The sequence below is a fragment of the Prionailurus viverrinus genome, chromosome B2, assembly GCF_022837055.1.
Source record: "Prionailurus viverrinus isolate Anna chromosome B2, UM_Priviv_1.0, whole genome shotgun sequence".
Classification (NCBI taxonomy): Eukaryota; Metazoa; Chordata; class Mammalia; order Carnivora; family Felidae; genus Prionailurus; species Prionailurus viverrinus.
Genome location: NC_062565.1, coordinates 2,700,225 through 2,709,565, shown reverse-complemented (window position 1 = coordinate 2,709,565; position 9,341 = coordinate 2,700,225). Strand labels below are relative to the sequence as shown.

Genomic DNA, 9,341 nt, shown 5'->3' with positions numbered 1-9,341 from the left:
TTCCTTTTCTTGACAGCAGAGCGTAGAACATAACACGTAGGACCAGCTACAGACTTTGTGAGGCCCAGTGCAAAATGCAGCTGTGGGGTCTCTTGGCCGAAGGTCATCAACCATTTCAAGATAGCGACGGCAGAGCAGGAGGCCCCTCTGGGTGCAGGGCCCCGTGTCTCCGTCCCAGTCACACAGCTGGACGCTGTCAGCTTGGACGTTGTGTTACGGGGTGATCGCAAAACCACACCTTAGTCTCTGGGCCTGTTCCACTCCTTGAAAATTAGAGACTGTCTCCACCAGAGTCATCAGTATAGTTGTTTTCTTAGGAGCCCTCTGCCTTCACAGTTCCCAGGGTTTGGGAGCTGTTGGAGTTTTAAAATCTCAACCAAGCCACATGGACACCGTCTCATCAGAAGACCCAAAACTGAGCCGAAAACCAAGCAGAGAGAGTGAACTGAACGAAGAGGGCTCCCTACCCGCAGCTGGCGATTTCTCAGCCATCCACCCCAAAGGCAGTGTCCCCGACTCTCCCCCTTGTTCTGTTCAGGTGTCTTTGTAGAGCCCTGGATCAGAGGTGTGTTTCATGGTGGAGGAAGTGAAGGGGTAGAATTGCGTGTGAAGAAGCAGAGAGGCAGTCTTGTATTCTGGTTCCTAAATTACACAGATGCCTCTTCTCCATTTTCTCTACAAATGTGCACTTACTGGGCTGTTTCGTAACGGTATTTCATTGTCTTTAACAAAGCTCTTCCTCCATCTGTGAAGCTGAAGTTTTAATAAAAATCTTCCTCCCTCTGGGAGCGTTGTGACTGATCATTTTTCCCCACGGTGTCGTTTCGGCAAATGCTGCTGGCGGGCACAGCGTCTGCGGCTGGTGGAGCCGTCTTCCTCAGTCTGGTGGAAAGGCAGTGACCGTTTGGCCCTACTCACGACACCGCTGCTGTGGGACCGCAGAGGGTCCTGGAGACTGGAGTCAGATCGCCAGGCGAGAGGCTCGCGGCCAGGCCCAGGGTGATGTGTTGGGAACACCTGACTCAGGTGTTCGGCCTATAAAAGTGTGGATGAGATGACAGCGTTAGAGAAGTGAGAAGTGAACGTCTAGAATGTTTTAAAAGCCACAGAAATTAATCAGGAACATTTTCATCAGGACAGCTTATCAAGGAAGGGAATGGTTTTCTTTTATGGGGCACAGGAACTAGTGATTACTCAGCACTCCCTACTTGCTGTGGTACCTGCAGTGTGTGTATGTGTGTGTGTGTGTGTGTGTGTGTGTGTGTGTATGTGTGTGTGTGTCCTCACAACTCGGTGACGTAGGGGTTATTATCTCCACTGGAACCGTGAGACACTGTGGCTGGGGGGGTACGTGGCGGAGGCACAACTGGGAGACAAGATCGCTCTGCTGCGGTGTCCACGTGTCCGTGAACCCCTCTCTTCTCAGGGTCTCACTAAGGGGTCGGCTTCTCTAGATCTGGGGAATCTGCTCCGAAGTCTTCCTTCCGAACTAGTCTACTCCATGGTCTCTTAAAAGCACATTTATCTTTTGATCAGGGAGTGACCACCTTTGTAGGAATCCCCTGATCTGGATAACTGAATTCATAGTGGAATCCCGATAACCAACAAGAGTGTTCACTGTTCTAAGTTTCTATCGTTTCAACCTTCCTCATCACTAACCCTGATACAGACTGTAGGTCAGACGACTCCCATCCTGGGTAAGGAACCCTGAGCGTCCACCTTACACTGTCAGGACGAAAGATTCTTCATAAAGTTTTATTTTTTTTAAGTATTTCATCCTTTCTCCACGTATAAAGATCCAAAGGATTGGTTGGATCCTGGAGGATCCTGGAGGCACCGGGGCGGTGTTTTTTTTTTCACTATTTCTGCATTTACTTTTCTCCTTTTTAATTATACAAGTATTACGGAGGATTGTTGCCAAAACACATAAAAAACACGGCTACAAAAATATACATATATATTCCCACATTAAGTAAACACTTAAGCACATTTTATAGTATAGATACTGCTGGACATTATATACATACGTATACATACATACATTTTTTAAAAGAATTATCCATTTTTTAACTTAATGCTATTTCTTAAGCCTCTTTGCTAAAAATTAATAACTATTACATTCTGAAGAGTGAAGGTCAATAAATATTTCTTGGATGAATATATAATTTCCCTTGATCACTAGCTGCTTCGAAACCCCTACTTCAGGTATCTTTGAACACTATATTGCGTCAGACAAAAAGTACTTTGTCCCTGAGAGCAAAACAAAAAGTAATAGGGATCTCATTTTCTCCTCCTCCCTTCTAGCTCCTACGCTTTGCTTTCATTCCCTTCTCTAGAGGTGCAGTGGGAAAGAAATTTTCAGATCCAACTCCTTCCTGGTTGGATAAACTCATCTGAAAAAAAGCCACACTTGGGCCGCGTGCGAAACGGGAAGTGTTACTGGTAAGCCAAGTACTGATGAAATCGAGATCTCGTTGTCCCATTACCTGAAAATTGGAGCTGCAGAACAGTGGGTAAATATTTTCTCCTTTATGTAAAAAGTTAGGGAAGATAAGACTACGTTCATATTTGCAAGTATCATTAAGAAAAGGAAGGTTGTATAAGAAACTGAGGTAAAGGTGTTGGTGAGACCCGCAGAGATGGGGAAGGAGGGACCACAGACTTCAGGAACCTTCTAATACTCTCTCATTTTTCAGCCAAGTGAATATATTACTCATGCAAAAACTATATATACTGCATTGTTTCTTAAATTCTTACTGTGCTGAGATTAGTGCAAATTGTCCTTCCTTGTTTTTTAATCATGGTTTTGCTTACACTGAACTGGTGTGATGGTTAATTGTATGGGTCAACTTGACTGGGCCATGGGGTTCCCAGATACTTGGTCACATATTCTGGATGTTTCCATGAGGGTGTTTTGGGGTGAGTTTAACATTTAAATCAGTAGACAGTAAACCACCTTGCCCCCCCCAATGTGGGTGGGCCTCCTTCAATCAGTTGAAGGTCTGAATAGAAAAAATGGGTCTCCCTCCCCTGAAGAAGATGGAACTCCTCTTGTCAGACGGCCTTTGAGCCGGGACAGCCGTTTCTTCCTGCCCTCGGACTCAGTCTGAAACATGGGCTCTTCCTGAATCCCAAGCCTGCTGGTCTTTGGACCGGAACCACACCATTGGCTCTCCTGGGCCTCCCACTTGCTGCCTGCAGATCTGATGACTTCTCAGCCTCTATATCCACAGGAGCCAACCTATATATTCCACCCTACTCGTTCTGTTTCTCTGGAGAAGGCTGGCACAAGCAGTAAGGAGAGGATGGCCCAGGGTGAGGCGGTAGGAGTGTGGCTGGCTTGACGATTTCTGTCCAAAGACAAAACCGATCCAGAAAGCCTCAGTTTCCTCCTCGAATCAGTTTCCTGTTGAAAATAAAAGCCACCTGTGTGTCTCTTCCTTTACCCAGAAAGCCTGGGTGGGAGGGAGGAAACTTAGTTTGTTTTTCCCTCAGTGTTGCATTCCCAATATCAAGATGCATGTTGCAAAAAAAAAAATATATATATATGGTGTATATATATATTTTTTGCAACATGCATCTTATATATATATGTATATACACCATATATACACCATGCATCATATATATATATGTATATATACCATATATACACCATACATCTTATATATATATATATATATATACACCATATATATATATATATACCATATATATATACACCACATATATATATGTGCCATATATGGTATATATATATATATATTTATAAACTATGTATATAAACTAGTTTAAGGGATGAATTGTTAGCTATTAATTATGTATTAGATGAAAGACTAGTATCTGTGAAGGTTGTACAGGGCTTATACACCGTGGGAGGGCAACTTGGAGGCCATCACGGAATTCTACCTGCCTCGAGGAACAACAGGAGAGGTTGGGGCTGCGTGGAAGTCGCCGGCGTCACTGATGATCGGGAGGAAGTTAATACAGTCAAGTGCCTGACACAACAGGTTCAGATCTTCCTGGTGGCAGAGAGGGGTTTGGGATGGTAATTTTAGATGAGTTGACTCTCTGGTGGGGAGATGTGACATAAGAGAACTTGTGCAGTGACAGAACCTGGACGTCGGTGTCATTGGGCGCCAGTCTGCACGACATCGCTAACCGACCACTGAGAGACTGCTGTGTTGTCTCTTTAGCAGATTTCAGTTGGGGTAAAATCTTTGCCATCTGGAATCTCATTTCAGAAAAAAATAAATCTTCCACTTCTCTCCCTCATTCATGGGAAAGAAAAAAGGTGACAGAAACCACCTTTGGTAGGGAGGAGTCTTGCCTCTCCATGGAATGTTAGTCTTTCTCAAACCGACTTATTTCTGACCGTGAAGACACAGGAAGTTCCTTCCTTCTGCCGGGGATGGCCAGGAGCAAACGTGAAACTCAACGTTCACACTTGAAATTCAAGGCCGCTCATGAAAATGATGCACTGAGCTGCCCCAGGATCAGAGAACGTTCAAATGTGGAATCTCGATGTTTGATCTCAAAACATAGAAGCAATTTAGCCATCAGGACAAATTTTATCTGATGTTAAATCTGATTTCGGGGTTTCTGTTAAGGACTACTACAAAAGTGTGTGAGTTTCTTCTTAGGGGAAAGATGACTAATCTTTACCGAGGCAAAGAGACTTCTTAATTCAGCAGGCATTTACGTGAGATAAGGGTTATTGTCTCCGTTTAACAAAGGAAGAAATCAAGGCTCAGAGAGGCCACGGGAAAGCCAGAATTAGAACATTGGTTGTTGAGTTCCAAGGTTCATGGTCTTTCCAATCATCTGGTCCTATGCATTTTAGAGAACAGAATTTAGTAGTCCGGCATTTCAACGGATGGGGAGAATATGGACATTCAATAATATGGTGTTGAGAGCACTGGTAATCCTCTGGAAACAAGGTACAGTTAGATCTGTATCTCTCATATTAAAACACGGAAAAATCAGATACCTCAGAGATCTAGATACAAAAAAAATCATGAACATTGTAGAAGAAATGGCGTTCCTCTGTCACTCTCGCTCTTGTAGCAGGAAAAGGCACATGCAAGTCAGACATTGAACCAGAAGGCTGATCACTGTGGGGGCGCACAGTCCAAAGTGTCCGCCTCCAAAATCCCTGCCAAGTTCCAAGGCAAATAAACCTGTGACCTACCGACAGAAGGCCCGCCGGACTCCTGTTTCCCCCAAGAGGAAGACCTGACAGGGAAGGAGAGAAATGAGAATAGGATATAATAAGTTCACACGAGAGGAGACCCAGGGGGTTCATCCACTTGAAAAGATGCCCAACACCACTGACCGGAAGGCAAGCTAACACCCCCCTGCGGGAGCGTCTTTCCATGGGCAGACACCCACCTTCCGCTGGCGCGGGGTCAGCCGTGTTTCGGAGCCAGCCGCAGGGGGCGAGGGGCACCTGGCGGGTGGTCGTGCGGCGGGGCCCCAGGCCTCCGTCCCCCTTGGAACGGAAAGGCCCGCAGGAGGAGCAGCTCCTTAGGAAGACTGTGGACTTGGGGCGGCGCGTGGGGGGGAGGGGGGAGGAGGGCCTCACGCCGGCCCTCTGAGGGGGTCCGAGCAAAAATCGGTTCGGTCGAGGACAGCGTAGGGGGGACAAGAAAAGCAGGCGCGGGGTCAGGCCACGTTCGCCGCCCCAGGGGGGCCTCCAGCCTTCAGAAACTCGCCCTACCGGGAGTGGGGTTCGAACCCACGCGGGCACCTGCCCATTGGATCTTAAGTCCAACGCCTTAACCACTCGGCCATCCCGGTGGCTGGGCTTCTGCCCCCGGCAACTGTTTTTTGTTGCAAGCACGGTATTCGCGCCACGCAGGAAGGAAGCCCGGGTTTCTGATTTTGGGGGTTGCATCGGACGTGAGGCGGCAGCCCGCCGCCTGCTTTCGGGGAGCGCCCCCCCCCCCCCCCCCCCCGAGCTCACTGCCTGTGCCTCAGAGAAGTAGCTCTTTCTGTGTGGTACGAAAAGAAAAACGAACGGGGGAGGGACGGAGAGCAAGAGCCCCCGCCCTCCCCCTGCCCCGGTGCACCTGCTCCCTCCGCTCCCCGCCGCCGCCATCCGGACTCATCCGGACTCGCTTGAGAGGCCGCGGTTTTCCTGAGCTCGTCCCAGACCTCCCGTCCCCCTCCCTCTCCCGTCCCCCTCCCTCCTCCCCCCTCCCCCCTCCCCCCTCCCCAACCCGGGTCTGGGCAGCGGGGCTGGGGCCCAAGGGACGTGAGGTTAAACGAGCTCGCCCCGGCGGTAGATTTGGAAATCCCTGGCGGACACAGTTCACATGCGTGACTCCGATTTTAATGGCAAGGGGCTGTAACTGCCAGCCCAGTGTGTCCCCGAAGGAGCGGGGTGTAGGGTGTAGGGTGGGCCCCAAGAATGCCAACCCCACCGGGCACACTCGGGTGACCACCGCCCTCCGTCTGCGGACCACACTCCGTCAAGGGCGCTACAAGTCGTGGCGGGGAATGTACGCATCCGATGGGACATTTGGGGTCTCCTGAGCTGAAATGAGATCTGGAGGGCGCTACCCAACACCTAGCGTGGGACACGGCCCTCAGGGAGCCGAAGGGAGGCACCACAGTGTGAGGGGGTCATGTCTGCCCTGCCGGACAAGCAGAGATGACTCTTCCAGAATCTCCGTTGATGGACCCAACCCTCGTTTTGAGTGTTCAGACTGACCGGATCCACATTCAGATCTTTCTCTCTGGCTGATAAATTCACCCACAAGGAGTGGCCCCCTCAAGTCCTCCGGTTGGCCGGCTCTGGGTTCTGTCTCCGGCCAGATCAAGGTTCAACTCCTAGAAAGGAGACAGGGCCCAAGGGTCCTGCACTTAACAAGCCCAGAAGGAAACCCAGAGGTCTCAGCGCTGGGGTGAGAACTGGGCTGAGGCCGGGGTTGGACACGACTGCTGGTTCCACAAAAACACAGATCAGAGAGAGCATCCTACAGGGATGGACAGACACAGAGGTTCCCAGAACATTCCATTACTGTTGTTCTGAACACGGGCTACACAGTAGAATCAGCTAGTAAGTTTAGTTCCCAAATGTGAAAGTAAAGAATAAAGCTACCAGAAGTCTATGAGGAGAAGAACCTTAAACCACTTCCAGAGCACAGTCGATAAAGACATAAGACTCTAGCATCTGCTTCCATTACAATGGAGAATGTGTGAAATAAAGGACACGAGAGGAATATAGATAGATGAATGGGATGATGGGTGCGTGTATTTAAGTTGTCCCAAAGGAGCAAGGGCCACATAGATAGATGATACCGCAGCGAAAAGCCTCGAACGGCAGCAAGGTCAGAAGGAAGTGGGCAAGTGGGACGACCGGGACGCAGGCTTCCGCCTCCACCCGTGAAGGATGCGTGCCTGTAGGAGCCGCGCTTCGCTCGTGGGCCACAAGGGGGCCCGACAGGAATTGTGACTTTGCTGTCAGTGCAGGGCCCCCATCCCTGGCAGCGGGGGGACGGACGAGGCGAGTCTCACAAAGGTTTTAGCTTAGGGCCTAGAGGCAGCTGCTAGCCCCAGCACGGCAGGGGGCGAGGGCCGAGGGCGATTCAGAGCCAGGCGGGGTCCCCGCATTGGGAGCACAAACAGCATTTCAAGGAGGCCAAAGCGGTCAGGATACAGGGGGCACAGGACACCGGAGAGGAGAAAGCCGCGCACGGAGAGGGCTCCCGGGCTGGCTGAGGGGCCCTCCTGTGCCTTCGGGGCGGAATATTGATTCACGCTCAAGGGGAGGTTAAAACTCCAGGAGGCTGGGAAAGGAGCCACTGGAAAAGAGTAAGCTGCTTACAAAGCGCTGAAGATGGTTCCCACCAGCTCTCCTGAGGAGACATCCTAACTTATGGGGCATCAGGTGGGGTCCATACCAAGGCATAACCTTAGGTTTGGATCCCCCCCCCCCCCCGCCCAAGTATCCAGGTAAGCCACAGGAGGCACAAATGGATCCTGCGGAAAATGTTACTTGAACCTGGAGGAAAAGGGATTCGTCGTGAAGCAGTTGGGGATTTAGAAACGCCAGGGCCTGCAGTGTCATGGGATGGAAACCAGTCCGACGGACCAGTTTAGCTAGAGAGGTTTCCAGGCGGAACTGCGAAGGTGCTGCTCAGGTTTCAGTGAAGGGGAGGACTGTCAGACACAAACTCAGACACAAACTCAGCCACAACTCAGAGGGCTTGAAGGACAAGCTGTTCGTCATGCCCAGCGGCCCCACGATCAAAAGCGATGCCGAAGTTAAGAAAGAAATGACTTTCAGGCAAGAATTAAATCCAGAGCACTGTCAGAAAATGTGGCCTCAAGATGAAGCCACAGGCGTGATTGTAAAATCTTTCGTTGGCACTCCAAAGGGAGTTAAGGCGGTATCTCAGCAGAAAAACCTCTGAGCCTCTTAAGGACTTGCCCCGCCCGTCCCATCCACAGAAGCACAACTCTTGCGGGTGTGATGCCACGGCAGCTCAGTTGGAAGCCAAGGCAAGCAAGGGCTTGTTTGCATGAGGTCTGCGAAGGTGGCTTTTTTTAAATACGGAGGTTGGCCAACTTTTTCTTCAACGGGCCAGTGGACCATACAGTCAGCGTCTGTCGAAGCTACTCAAATCTGCTGTTGTAAGCAGGAAAGTGGCCGCAGATGATGTGAAAAGAATACGTGTGGCCGTGTTCCAATAAAACTTGACAAGAACAGGTAGCTGGCCAGATTTGTCCTATGGGTCACCGTTTGCCAACTCCCACCATACAAGGATAAACTCCAACAACGTTCACGAGATCGCAGGTCTTTAAAGAGCAGGGTGGTTGAACGCAGCTTGAACTAAAGGGACAGAGGACCTGGAAACACGAAAAGAAAAAGAAAATGGAGAGAGGGGCCGGAACCCCCCAGACTACAGGCAGGAGGTCGGCTAAGGTGACTCTTCAGCTGCAAGTAGGAGAAACTTCCCGCCAGTGGGATGGCTGATCCCGAGGGCGCAGCCAAGGGCCCGGGAGACCGGTTCCCAGACAGCAGCGCTGAGTCCTAATCAGGAAGCGTCACGTGCCCACCGGAGCCTAGGATCGCCGTGGACCCGTGTGCCTGCTGTTCTGTTCCTTTTGCACGCGAGTGTGCACACAGCGTGCCCCGTGCCTCCTGTGCCCGTCTGCTGGGAGGCAGGGAGCTCCCAAGGTGCATAGGTGTTCGAGTTAAGGACAATCCTACTCGAGGATTCCTCCCCGAGGGAGGAGCTTTCCCTGGTGTCGATGACCCCATCCTGGGCTCCACGTAGATCAAGGTGTGACATTTCATAAAACAATATGCGTCAGGGAGGGATGGGACATCA

General features: G+C 50.4%; 1 non-coding gene across 1 annotated transcript; it reads right to left on the bottom strand.

The window, feature by feature from the left end:
* Window positions 1-5,716: 5,716 nt before the first annotated feature.
* TRNAL-UAA (transfer RNA leucine (anticodon UAA)) lies at window positions 5,717-5,799 on the bottom strand. The gene has a single exon. It is a non-coding gene; the product is annotated as a tRNA-Leu (tRNA).
* Between the last annotated feature and the right edge of the window lie 3,542 nt (window positions 5,800-9,341).